We start from the raw sequence: 14,687 nt of genomic DNA, 5'->3' as shown, positions 1-14,687 counted from the left end.
CTAAGAAATGTATTTTTCGTAAGTTTTGATTTTTTTTTTTAGAATGAGAATTACTAAAATTGTTGGACCAAATTCTATTTAGAGACGTGCACATGCGACGGATGTGGTATCGAACTTGCGGATGGGTGCCACATGGCCAAAATGTGGCTTCCCTTGTGGATGATGTGGACATGCTACATGGTGGGATGTGCCTTAGTGGGGTTTTTGTTGACTTGGATGCGTTTTGGTGAGTTATGTATTAGTGGCGCGCCTGTGTACGCATGTATGAGTTGCATTTCATTATTTTGTAAATTTTGGTCTAGTAAGGGTTTGAGGTAAAAAGGGTTTTATAGTGTATTGATTCTCATTAGTCAAATGTGTGAACTTGTGTGTCAAGAATGACACATAAGTATTGAAAATGACAATGAAAGCTCTCTTTTAAATTTCAAACGTTTGAGTGAGAGGATTGCTCCTGAGGGCCACACCGCACTCTCTTTGATTTTCTCTTGTGTATTAAAATGTCATGAGCAATGTTATACATAATTTTTGACGTACTTGTATCTTCGAGGTGAGCAAAGAGAGAGACAGTAGTAACCTGGTTTTGTTGGTGCTTAAGACACTGTCAGACCACGAAAACACTAAAGCAATAAGCTTAATATTAGACGACCTTTGAAGAAGTGTCAGAATGATCTCAAATTGAATGAGATCATTTGTATACCTTAAAGACATTTGCAAAGTTTCATAGCATTTTGACACGTTTTGAGATGATTAATACGAAACTCAGTTTGGAAATCCTATTCCTATCAAGCTGAAATGGACCCCATAACTATAGCCTATTTTTTGGGTCTCAAAACAGTATCGGACCACCTTCATTAGATCCAGAATGTCGAAAATCTCAAGGCACAAATTTTGGCTCAATCGGATCCTCCGGGACCATTCTCGGCCTAACTTACCATAAATGGTGAGTTTTACACTATTGCAGTGCAGCCTCGGTACACCAGTTTCTATTTATGAAAATTGTGTTTCTCATTTTGGGATGATTTTCAAATGATCACAACTTGCTCATTTTGAGTCCAATTAAGCTCAAATTCGGACACAAGCTAGATCTCGACGATACGCTCATTTTGACATATGACATGTGTCATGATATGGCCCGAAACGAGAGAATTCTTAGAGAGAAAATGTGCTCGAAACATGAAAATTTAGATTTTAAAAAGAAGAACATCCAATTCTTTGAGAGGACATAGCTCAAGATCCCGACATCGGATCATGGCAAGTACGGGTCCATTGAGATCGTGCTTCGAAGAGCCACAATTTGATACAATTTTTGTGAATAATTGGAGGCCGGATGACACCGAATTTTGAGGTCGAAGATGACATACTTTTCTAGTCGTCGGAATCCCATTTTTTGACAACTTCCCAAAATTGGAACGTGTTTAAACAGAGACCAAAATGGACGAAATTTATCACAAAATGATCTTGATAGTATCATCTTCAATTTGTGATCAAAATAAAGTCTCGAATCATCATGAATCGTGTCGGATCGGTGGTCAAAGAATCACAAGTTTATAGAACTTGGCCGGACTTTGGGTTTATCCTTAAAAATCCGTTTCAAGACGATCAAAGGGTATCAAAACATGCGTAATAGTTCAAGCATCGATTCTACGATGTTTGATCGTTTGAATTGCCACTGTAAGTGTCCGAAAGGCTCTTGAGGCCTATTAATGGCAAGAGGCCCCTCATGGAGGGATAATTTTGTCATTTGTTGAAAAGTGTTGAAGGGCATTTTGGTCAAAAAGCTGGATTAATATTTTAATTCATAAAATATGTATTTTCGTGACAATTTTGGTTAGTTTTGAGTAATTCACCATTGTTTTGTTGTTGCTCTATACAAGAAACTCAAGTCATTTATAATGAAGACTCTTGAACTCTTAGTCATTTGTAATTAAGCTCTTGAGGTCTCTCTTCAAGGATTAAAATTCTTACTTGTTCTTTTTACTTTACTTTCAAGTTCAAGACTCTAGATGAGAGGAGAGAGACACATTTTCTAGGGAGAAAAGATACCCCTAGGAACCCGTTACTTCCTAGAATCCCAAAATTCAAATTCCCTTAGGGTCCGTTTGAGTACTGGAGAAATTGTTTTGTGAATAGGATTCTCTTGAAATCAGGTTTTCTTGGAATTGGTATGTCCTAGGATAGGGGTGTCTGCTGTTTGGATAGCACTTGATAAGAAACATAGAACATGCCTGTCTACTGTTTGGATTGCTTGAAAGATGTGAATTTATGAATATTCAATTGAGGTTTCTATATTATTACCCTACATTTAATTTTATACTGATTAACTTCTCCCATTGATTCCAAACTTCAATAATATTTCTTAACTGAGATAAACTCCTTATTTTTTTCTTATTCCTTTCCATTATATCCTTAATATGTAAATTATATTGTAATAATAATTAATATATAATATATAATAATATAGGAAAAAGTTTATATAGAACTGAGGCTCTAAATAATTAAATTTGAGCCTACCTAAAAAATATCACTAGAAGAGGTTGTTTTGATGCTCAAATATCTTTAAATTGATCATCTCGACATCAAGATGTATGGATATAGGAAAAAAATGGATTTCAAGTTTTGGAAATAGCGAATTTTGTAACGCAGTTTTTGACTGTCAATTTTCAAGATTTTTAAGTTTTCATAGATATGTCGATCTACATTATTTTTGAAGTTTTAAACTTTATAAATAAATATGAAAATATATTTTAAGGTTATCGCAAAAATTTTCAATATTGAAACCTCATTGCTCTGCACTATTTGAAGGTAGGCTCTAATTTGTTTGTATAGAGCCTAGGCTCTATACAAACTGCACCCAATAATATATAAAATGTATAATATAGTATAATAATACAATATAATATGAATATATAATAGTATATATTATATATAAGGGAAAATATCTGCATACCCTTTATTTTTAAGGTTCATATCCAGACCCCTTATGTTTAAGGTTCATATCTCAATAGCTCCAAGAATTCAAATGATACCTTGTAGTATAGAAATCTTAACTTTTATATCTTCTGACACCCTATACTAATTTTACCCACTTTATTCTTTTTCTTTTAACCCAAACAATTTGTTTAAAGATAACTCTTTCTAAACCACATCCATTCTCTCTCTTCACATGATAGTCTCTTTATTTCTCTCTCTTTCTCTTTCCATTGTGACTCTCCCTAACCCTCTCTCTCTCTCACCATATTACTCTCTCTATCTCTCAGGTCGTAATCTCTCTCTCTCTCTCATGTCGTAATCTCTCTCTATCTCTATCCCTATAGTGACTCTCCCTAATTCCTCTCTTTTTCTCTCTCTCTCTCTCCCTAATTCTTTTTTTTTTCTCTCTCTCTACCATTACTCTCCCTAATTTTTCTCTCTCCATGAATCTCCTCAATTCCACTCTTTATCTCTCTCTTTGTATTTCCCACTTTCTCTACCCTCTCCATGTCATTCTCTCTCATCTTAATTTCTCTTTCTTTCTCTCTACCTCCATGTCGCTATTCTCTCTCTATCGTAACTCTTCCCAAACCCCTTCTCTCTCTCTTCGTATTACCCCAACTCTCTCTTTTCTTCTCAACTCTCTCTCTTCATCCACATCTCTATTCATCCGTATTACATGCTTGCCATGTAAGCATGCACGTAAAGCCCTTCAGATGGTTAAGAGCATTCTAACTTTCTCTCTCTTCATCCGTAATACATATGCATTACATGCCATCCATCTCTCTGTTTTCATTACATCCGCATTACATGCCATCCGTCTCTCTGTCTTCATTACATCCGTAGTACATGCCATCCGTCTCTCTGTCTTCATTGTATTACATGACTGCCATGCTTACATGCATGTAAAGCCCTTTCAAATGGTTAAGAGAGATTTATATGAGTATTGGGTCTCTCTTCATCCCAACTCTCTCTCTTCATCCGTATTACATCTTGCCAGGTAAATATGCATATAAAGCCGTTCATATGGTTAAGAGAGATTTCTATGAGCATTGAAATGATTACTTCATAGTTGCAAAATAGGGATTTGCGGAGAGAGACCGATGAAGGGAAAGAGAAATAGTGGAATTGAGGAGATTCATAGAGAGAGAGGGGGTGGAGAGAAAAAAATTAGGGAGAGTCACTGTGGAGAGAGAAAAAAAAAGAGGAATTAAGGAGAGTGACTATGGAGAGAGAAAAAAAAAGAGGAATTAAGGAGAGTGACTATGGAGAGAGAGAGATTAAGACGTGAGATAGAAAAAGAGTGAGGAATTAGGGAAAGTAACAATGGAAAGAAAGATTAGGACGTGAGAGAGAAAAAGAGAAAAGAATTAGGGAGAGTCACAATGGAGAGAGATATATTAGGATGTGTGTGAGAGAGAGAGGGGCAATACGGTGAGAGAAAAAAGGGGTGGGTGAGAGTCATAGTGGAGAGAGAAATAAGGAGAATATCATGTGAAGAGAGAGAAATGATGTAGTTTACAAAAACATGTCTTTAAATAAATTGTTTGGGTTAAAAGAAAAAGAATAAAGTGAGTAAAATTAATCTAGGGGTTAGAAGATATAAAAGTTAAGATTTCTATGCTACTACATATGTTTTAAATTCTTGGGTTTATTGAGATATGAAACTTAAAAATAGAGGGTATTAAGAGATTTTCCCTAAAATATAATATAATAGATTATATTTTATTATATATTTATATCTATTTTATTAATATAATTGTATTATTTTTAATATATATTTATTATGTATAATATATAATACTATAATATATATATATATATATATATATATATATATATATATATATATATGAAAAATTCTTTCCAATGCCTATAGGCGAAAATAAACAGTGATTTCCCCTACTCTCATTACCGTCCGAAGTTCATCGCACGGTTACGATTGTGTAGTAGTGTTTTATTTTTTCATTTTTTTCTACAAATTGGATTGATCTGAAATTTAGAGCACGTGTACATCTTAGTGAGACACACCTAATAAAAATATAAAAAATAATAATTCGTGAAAAAAATGATCAAAATACCCCCCAAATGTTTAAGGGGGTATTTTGGTTATTTTTTCATGTAAAATATTTTTTTGATATTTTTTCGTAGATTCACCTATTTTATATGAACACATGCTCGAAATTTTAGGTTATTTTAATTTGTAGAAAAAAAATAAAAAATAAAATACTACCGGACAATCGTGACCATGCAATTAACTTTGGACGGTGATAAGGGTAAGCGAAATCACCGTTCATTTTTTCCTATAGGCGAAAATGAATAGTGCTTTTGCGTACCCTCATCACTGTCTAAATTTCATCGCGTGGTCACGATTGTTTGGTAGTGTTGCATATTTTTTCTACAAATCATAATAACTTGAAATTTGGAGGATATATACATCTTACTGAGGCGCATTTAATAAAAACATAAAAAAAATTATCCACAAAAACTAAATTGATCAAAATACCCTCGAAACTCTTAGGGGGTATTTTGGTCAATATTTTTCATATAAAATATTTTTTTTTATATTTTTCGAAGATTTCCCTATTTTGTATGAATATATGTTCCAAATTTCAAGTCATTCCGATTTGTAGAAAAAAAAATGAAAAATGAAACACTACTGGACAATCTTGACCGCGCGATGAACTTTGAACGGTGATGGGGGTAGGCAAAATCACTGTTCATTTTCGCCTATAGGCATTGCGTAGTGTTTTCATATATATATATATATACATATATATATATATATATATATATATATATATATATATATTGTATATTAAGCGAGAGAAAATACCCTAGCTATTTTTACCCCATGTGTCTTTTTTTATTATGTAATTATCCTCTCTCTCCCTTTTCCCAATATAATTATAACTACAAATTATATTATTTTAAAATTTTAGTTTATTATTTTTTCAAACATACTCTCTCCCCTCTTTATCTTCATGATTAAATGATAAATATGATATACATGTTATTTATTTTGTAATAAATAAATTATAAAATAATTATTATTATAATAAATAATAAATTAAATTTAATTATAATAATTTATTCTTATTAGAATATTATATTTATAATTTTTCTTGATTCTCTCAAGTCTATATACAATTTTTATAATTATTATTTCTATAATAATTATAAAAATGAGACATTGATAAAATTAATTTATGTTTTGTTCCAATCTTATAATTATAACTAATTTTTGTCCCCATAAAGTAATTTAAAAAAAAGATGAAAAGAAAATAAGAAACCTTGCTACATGACAGGTTCTATAATAATAATAAAAAGTAGGTATCAGTAAGAATAAATTTTTTTATTAGAATGTTACTACTATAATTAGATTCTATAATTGTAATTACGAATAATATTATTTTAAAATTTTATTATTTTTCCATGTGTACTCTTTCCTCTTTATCTTCATGATTGGATAATAAATATGCTATATATTATATTTAAATTTGTTATTTTGGAATAAATAAGTTTTAAAATATTGTAATGTAATTATAGTTTTAGTAAAATAAATTAAATTTATGTGAGAATAGTTTATTTTTATTAGAATATTACATTTATGATTTTTCCTTATTGCTTTAAAGTCTAAGTATTTTGTATACATATATATTTCTATAATAATTAAAAAAATTAGATATTGGAAAAAATAAATTTTTTTTTTGAATTTTATAATTATAACTAATTATTGTCCTCAAAAATTAATTGAAAATAAAACACAAAGCTTTGCTATGTGAAACGAAGAAAATATATAATATTATTGATCGAATTTTTTTTTTAATGATAAATATAATTTAGTGATTAATTTTAAATATAACGTGCAACACACGTGTATATTACTAATATAATCTATATATTATTTGTATCCTATATGATATAAAAATATCATAAATTATATTATGAAAATATTATATAATATTATAGAGCGAAATTACTTTATGTTTAGGGTGTGGAGAAATATATATTAATAAAATAGTTATAAAATACATTATATTACATATTATATTATGGTATATATACTACATATTTATATATTTTTGTTATTAATATATCTTTTAATAAATATTTATTGTATTCTATGTAATATATAATATAATATTTAAGTAAGATGTCTTTATGATTTGCGGACCTCAATGTTCATATTAACTTGAATAAATTGTCAAATTTTGGGTTCGACGTGGATTGGCCAATCCAAAAAACCGTGGATAGCCTATTCCACCTATTTTGGTAGAATAACATTATCCATGTCTTTTGCCCAAAAACGTAGATCGGCCACTCTCTGGGATTCAACCATCCACGCCTGAATGTGTCACCCAAACGAAGGGATAAGGGCCCTAATATCTGGATAGCCTTATCCTAGAGAGTCCAATGTACCCAAATATGCCCTTGGGATTCCTTAACTCCCAATCCCATACTCTTTATAATTCCTAGTTTCCATACACCTTAGAACCGCTAGCTCCCAATCCTATTCCATACACCGTACACGCTATCTTAGCTATCCCATCCCCTACCCTGCATCATGCACCATAGTACCCCATACACCATATTATCCTTTAGTTTGTATATACCTTAGCCGATCCCATACACCTTAGTTCCTATACACCATGCCTCATCCCAACCTGCCTAAGCTAGACAACTAAACCTTAGACCTTAACCTTGATCCATAACTAAAACCTCTTTCTCATGTGCATGCAAAGAGATTGATGAATGTGCACCTAGGTTCAAGCCCATTTTAGGTCAAGTCTCTATCCTCTCTCTCTTTCTCTCTTCCTCTTTTTTTTTCTTTCTCTTCTTTCTCTCTTTCTATCTTCTTTTTATCTTTCTCTCTCTCTCTCTTTCCTTTCTGCTCGGACCTGGGCCAGGTCCAAACCTTCACCCTCTCCCTCTCTCTTTTTTTCCATCTCTCTCGTTTAAACTTCGAACCAGCACCTCGGATGGGCCTGGCTTCTCCTTCTCTCCCTTACTCTCTGTCTCCTGCTTGTCAAGTGACGGACCTGCACCTTAGGTGGGTCCGCTCAACTCACTCTTCTACTCTCCCCCACTCTCTCATCTACCTCTCTCTCGTCTGTCCCTCTTTCTTGTCTGCCCCTCTCTCTCATCCTTTTTCTCATCCGCCCCTCTCACTAATCTGCCCCTTTCTCTCATCTCCATTGTTCTCTCTTTAGTCCACCCCTTTCTCTCATCCGCCCCTCTCCCTTGTCCGTTCCTCTCTTCCCCTTGTTTAGAGCTCAGACCCGTACCTTTGGCAGGTCCACTGCTTTACCCTCTATTCTCTTGTCTCTTTTATTCCTTCACCTCACCCTAGAGCCCAGACCCGCACCTAAGGCATGTCCATCTCTTTCTTCTCTACGCTCTCACCTCTTCTATTTTCTCACCAACCCAAGAGTCAGGACCCGCACCATAGGCGGCTCGATCCTCTATTAACCCCTTCATCTCTTCTTCTTTCATTCCAAACGCTCTCATCTCTCTCCAAAATCATATCTTAACATCTCACTCACTTTCTTTTGTTTTTCTTTTGTTATTTCTTTATTTTTTTCTCTTATTCATTACTTCTTTCGTCATTGAGAACTCGATTTGTGATCTTTCTGAGATAGTGCCCTAGGGTTCTAACCCTTGGACTGCTACTCTAACTACCAACTTGTATAATGTAGTCGAGTTAAAAGAGACACAGATTCTCTTACACTCTGTCACTTAGACTGGGGTCATCTTGAGTCAGCTTTTCTTAGAGTTCTAACTCTTTCACTATTCTAACCACTAGGTGAGGTCTTGAGTTTAGAGAGGGGGTCGAATTCAAACCGTGCTGCCGGACAGCTGGAGGGCTTTCGTTCATTGATCTAAGAGGGCAATAGCCCATCCCACGATGAGGTAGGTGTTCGAGTCCACCTCTTCATCATTTTAAAATCCTCTCATAGTTGGAGATACATATCCGCACGTGATACGCGAGGCGCACACGTTCATGCGAAGCAAAGCGGTTGTCCAAGAGGGACCCAATCAAACCTGTGTCCCCGAGGGAGCCCGAGCGAGGTAGATCCAGGCCCGACCAAGTAGTTTGTAAAAAGGTCTTAAATGGTTTTTGAAATTTGAAAATTACTATTATAAAAAAGGAATTTGAAAATTAGGGTTCGGATTGAGTGAGGTGACTAAATCAACATCCTTCATCATTGTGAAGAGTATCTGGTTTGTCTGAAGAGACTCAATATCCATTAATCAATATAAATTTCCAAGCGTATCTTATATAAATAAATATATATGAAAATTAAGGTTCAGATTGAGTGAGGTGGCTAAATCAACACCCTTCATCATTTTGAAGAGTCTTAGGTTTCTCTAAAGAGATTCAGTGTCCATTAATCAATATAAATTTACAGCGTGTCTTATATAAACAAATGTAAATGACAAGAATAGAAATAAATCACAGACACCTATACTATACCTAGACTTATCATAAAATACAATATATTGTACCTATCATTCCCAGACATATTGACTACAATATACAGCTTCCATATTAACCCGATATACAAGATATATTTTCCTTTAACACTTCCTCTCAAACTCATGATGCCATGAGAGAGAGAGAGAGAGCAGCTGTAGTTTGAACACTAAGTTACAAAAATGAGCAGTTTGATCTTCAAGTGCATAGCATGACAAATAGTGGTTGTCATGCTTAGATTGCTTGATCGATAGGCACATAGGAACAACATAATATAGTAGGCTCAATCAACGACAAATCAACAAGCCATAAAAACAAAAGGCTTGAGTAGAGCACGCTTAAGCAACATACACAAACTTCAGATCCTTTCCAGAAATAGAAAAAACAGTCGAGATAGCCTAGAAAAATATAATAGCACTTGGAAGAGCCAACATAACTCAATGCATATTTAAGACCGATTCAGCAGCTCTCAAATAGACAGATGGGATCAAGTAAAATGACAACGAACTTGATCATGCAAAAAAGAACAAGATCGAGTAACTGACTCGATCGTACATGAATGAACACAACGAAGATGAATCTGACTCTTATACCATGTGAATAGTCTTAGGTTTCTCTTAAGAGACTTAGTGTCCATTAATCAATATAAATATACAAGCTTGCCTTATATAGAGAAATACAGATGTTAATAATATAAATAAATCATTGACACATATACTATACCTAGACTTACCATGAAATATAAGATATTGTACCTACCGTTCCATACATATTGATTACAATATAGACCTTACATTTTAACACGATAGACAATATATAATTTTATTTAACAATCATGATGGCTCGATGAATGGGTGTATGGCTAAGATTATAGTCTCTCTCATGTAAATGATATCTCACATCAATAGTTTATATTTAATGAATTTGAAATGAATATATTTGGAAGAACTAAGGTATGTCTCCAATAGGCAATAAAATGAGAGAAAGTAAACTTAGGTAAACTGACCATATACAACAAACTCAGTACGACACCTGTTACGAGGTGCTAGTTGGTTCAAGTGGAAGGTTCAAAGGATAAGGGGTAGGCCCAAAAGAATATGGTTAGAAGTAGTACGAAACGATATAGGGACTTATAGTCTTATTGAGGGTATGACCCTTGATAGAGCGGAATGGCAGATTAGGTTCCATATAGCCGATCCCAAAGAGTTGGAAAAATGATCTAATAATGGTGATTCCTTAGGTAATGAATCGGGGTGGGTGGATGAAAATATATAAGGCGCATGATTATTGGAGTTTAAGTCCCACATTGATAAACTAGTGAAATATGGTGTATAGATGAGTACAATTGAAGAGTAGTGAGAGAAAGAGTGTATAATGTATATTATATAATATTATATTATTATACATATTGTTATAAGGGATTGTATACTATGAGACCATTCACCTATGTTCCAAGAAAGTCACAAAATATCTCTAGCCATCAGATTTCAAATTGGACAGTTTCAGTTGGGTCATAAGGTTTGAAAAATTTTCTTTGAATTTTGATTTTAGTCAATGACACATTCATAACCTCTTGATTGAAATCTAATGGGAAAGAGTGATTGTGACCTTCTTGTTGTTAGCGTATATATAACTCTTGATTATATGGGTATATATCTCTCTATAAGATTAGGTGTCTAGGTTTATAATAAGATTAGTTAGTATTTATCAATAACTGTTGGTGTCTATCTAGAATTGTTGGTGTCTATCCAGAACTGTTACTAACCATATATTTATATGGGTCCTGTATATTTTTTATTAATCAATAAAGAGATAGTTCTTTGCAGTATTCTGAGTTTCTAATATGGTATCAGAGCCACATGCTCCTCAACCTCATATTTGAGCTCGCAAATTAGATCTGAGGTTACCGAATCTGAGCATGGCTTTAGATTCGTTTCGCCTCTTTGTCAAACTGCTGCACCCTTTCTCTCTCTAAAGTGATATCGACACAAAGTCAGACTTTCTTTATTTAGGCGACTCATACAGATTTTCTTATCTCTCTCTCTATCGAGTATGTTATACCATTGCTCCTCTATGTTTGTTGTTCTATGACTCTCTCTCTTCCTTTACATATCTCTTTTTGTAACAGCCATTGCAAGACCAGGTGAAACGCACAATGTCTTGACCATGCAATTCGAATTTGCTTATTACACTTTGAAGGATCTAACACAGAGAAAAATCTAACCCCTGATCTCGGCATTACCATAAAAAAGACTCCCTCTTTGTACAAAAACTTCAGCTCTTCCCTTCATCCATGGTTGAATTAATCAACACTAGCAGTTTAATGAGAGAAACTCATAGACTAAGGAAGCGCTGCCAAAGGCTTCAGATTCGCTTTCAACTCATCTGTTCTCTGTCGAGTCGTGTTTCGACTCTCTGCCGAGCCGTGTTTTGACCATCTGTTGAGCCCTATTTCAACTCTTTGCAAAACAACATTTGCCTATATTCTGCTCAGTGTTCTGGATTGCGAGTTGCTGAATCTGTCTCAGACTGCGAGTTGCTGAATCTGTTTCGGATGAGTTATGTTGGCTCTTCCAAGTGCCATTATGTTTTTTCAGTTGTCTCGACTGTTTTTCTGTCTCTGGTGAAGATTTGAAGTTTATGCCATGCATATGAAGCCTTAAAGATCCAATTCGTTCATTTATGCAACTTATTGTTCAAACTCCAGTTGCTTTGTGTCAAAGCATCTTGAGTTTGAGGGGGAGTGTTAACGTACATATATCTCTTGATTGTATGGGTATATATCTCTTGATAGGATTAAGTGCCTAGGATTATGATAAGATTAGTTAGTGATTATCAATTGACTGTTGGTATCTATCTAGAACTGTTATTAGTCGTATATTTATATGGGATCTTGTATATTCTTTATTAATCGATAAAGAGAGAGTTCTCTGCAGTATTCTGAGTTTCTAATACTCGTACCAAACGTAAATGATCTCTTTCTATACTTTTCCTTATTACAAATACTACACAATGACATAAGATATGAATAATTTATATTATAATATATGATATATAATGAATAAATATATGTCATAATATATATACTTGGTTTCAGTAGGGTTGGCCTAGACCCTGAGCATATAGTTAGGTTCACATTTTTGGAGTTGGATCTGACCTACCAAGTCCTAGAGGTGGGTCCAAACTCGAACCTAGGCCTAGACTCGAACCCAGGTTAGGTTGTCCCATCGGGTCATCATCGGACCAGATTCCTTCTCCTAACTATGTATCATCTTGCTCCATTTTATAAGAATCGAATTCATCTCTACCATGAACTTTAAAAATACATGGCTGAGGTCATGACTAATAATAAATTGCAAATAATGTGTGATTGTTATTTTTTTTTTTTTTTTTTTTTTTTTTTTGACAATATTATAAAATTTTTTGCTTAGGGAAATATTACAATAAACTGAAACAAAAAGGAGCTCATTTACAACAATTGTCTCAAACAAAGAAACCCTATGCTTTGCCAGCCCATCCTCTAATCATTTGCCTCTCAATAAACATGATTGAATGAAACCAGCAGACCATGGCACAAATCAACTATCTGAGCCTGTAGCGAATAAAATTTTCATGGTAGATTTGTTGCGCCAATTAATCACATCATATGAATCGCCCTCCACCACGATTGCAAACCCCTCAAGATTACCTTTTGATACACTTCAAACCTTGTAAAATACTCTGAATTTCGGCTTCATTTGAGGTTGCATTCTCATATGGCCCTGTATAAGAAAGAATAACATCCCCATTGGAGTCGCTCAAAACTCTTCCATAACCAGCAGGACCTGGGTTATTGAAATAACTTCCATCAAAATTTAATTTTAAGCATCCCTCATCTGGTGGTTGCCATCTACCTTTTGGTCTTAACTTCCATGATTTGCTCATGATCACATTTTTCAAATTCAGCCACATGTCCATCTTTGAAATACCATTCCCTTTTTGGAAACTAAGAACCAGCTCCATACTCCATATAAAATATTCTACTTAACTCGGTGACTCCACGATTTTTGCCTTAAAAAATTCTACCATTTCTTTCTCTCCATACTTCCCATGAAATGGTTGCTCAAAAAATTGCCCATAAATTGCGACCACATTTTGGTAAACCTGGTGCATCCATTTGAAACAGTAAATCATCATGACTTCTTGGCATCACTATATGAATACCCAATTACCAAAAGCCCATTCCCAAATTGCTCGTGTAAAGGCGTAATGTAAAAAGAGATGCTCACAAGTCTAACTTGTCCCCTTTACAAAGCAAGCAAACATCCACAATGATTTGACCCATCTTGGTAGATTATCCAATGTAAGAGATTTCCCTCGTAAAAGCACCTATAAAAAAACTTGAACTTTATGAGGGATTGGAATTTTCTATACCCCTTTTAGAGAATGGATCAAATATCTGTCTGTCATTGTATAACAACATGTATGCAAATCTTGCCAAAAAAACCTACCATTCTCAATCTCCCATACTACCACATCCTCTAACTCTCTCACAATATACATATTATTCACCTCCTGTAATAGCGATGCAAGTTCTTCCACTGCTCTATTCGGCACCCTTCCATAAATAAAAGACAAATATCATACTTGGCTATTATTAGCTAGGGAGAAACTATTAGTTACCTTCGCTGCTTGATCCACTATTCTTGAGAACACTTGCAGAAAGGCCACTATTACCAAGCCATTTGTGATGCTATGCAAAGATGTTCTCAGCACTGCCCACCACCCATCTTACATTTTGAGGAACTATCTCCTTCACGTACAAAACGTTGGGAAATTGATATATTTGACAATTTCTAGTCCCGACATTGCTTATGTTGTACATCTAGTTAGCCAATTCCTGAGTGCCCCTAGGTCCGTTCACTTAGCCGTAGTCTTACGCATCATTCGTTATATCAGGGATACTTGACACCAAGCTTTATTTTTCTCTTCTTCTTCCTCACTTGAATTGCGGGTATACATAATCTCGGATTTTGCAGGAAACCTAAGTGATCACAAATCAACTATAGGATTTTGCATTTTTCTGGGTGACTCTCTTTGCAATGGAAAAGTAAGAAACATCAACGTATTGTCATATCTACAACAGAAGCCGAATATAGAGCTATGACACAAACTACAACTGAAATTATGTGGCTTCGAAGGTTACTTGTGGACATGGGTGTTATTGTTGTTAGTCCCACACCACTTTATTGTGACAATA

This window comes from Amborella trichopoda, chromosome 9 (assembly GCF_054954075.1).
Source record: "Amborella trichopoda isolate Santa Cruz 75 chromosome 9, AtrichopodaSantaCruz75HAP2 v2.0, whole genome shotgun sequence".
Taxonomy (NCBI): Eukaryota; Viridiplantae; Streptophyta; class Magnoliopsida; order Amborellales; family Amborellaceae; genus Amborella; species Amborella trichopoda.
This window is presented reverse-complemented; position numbering follows the sequence as displayed.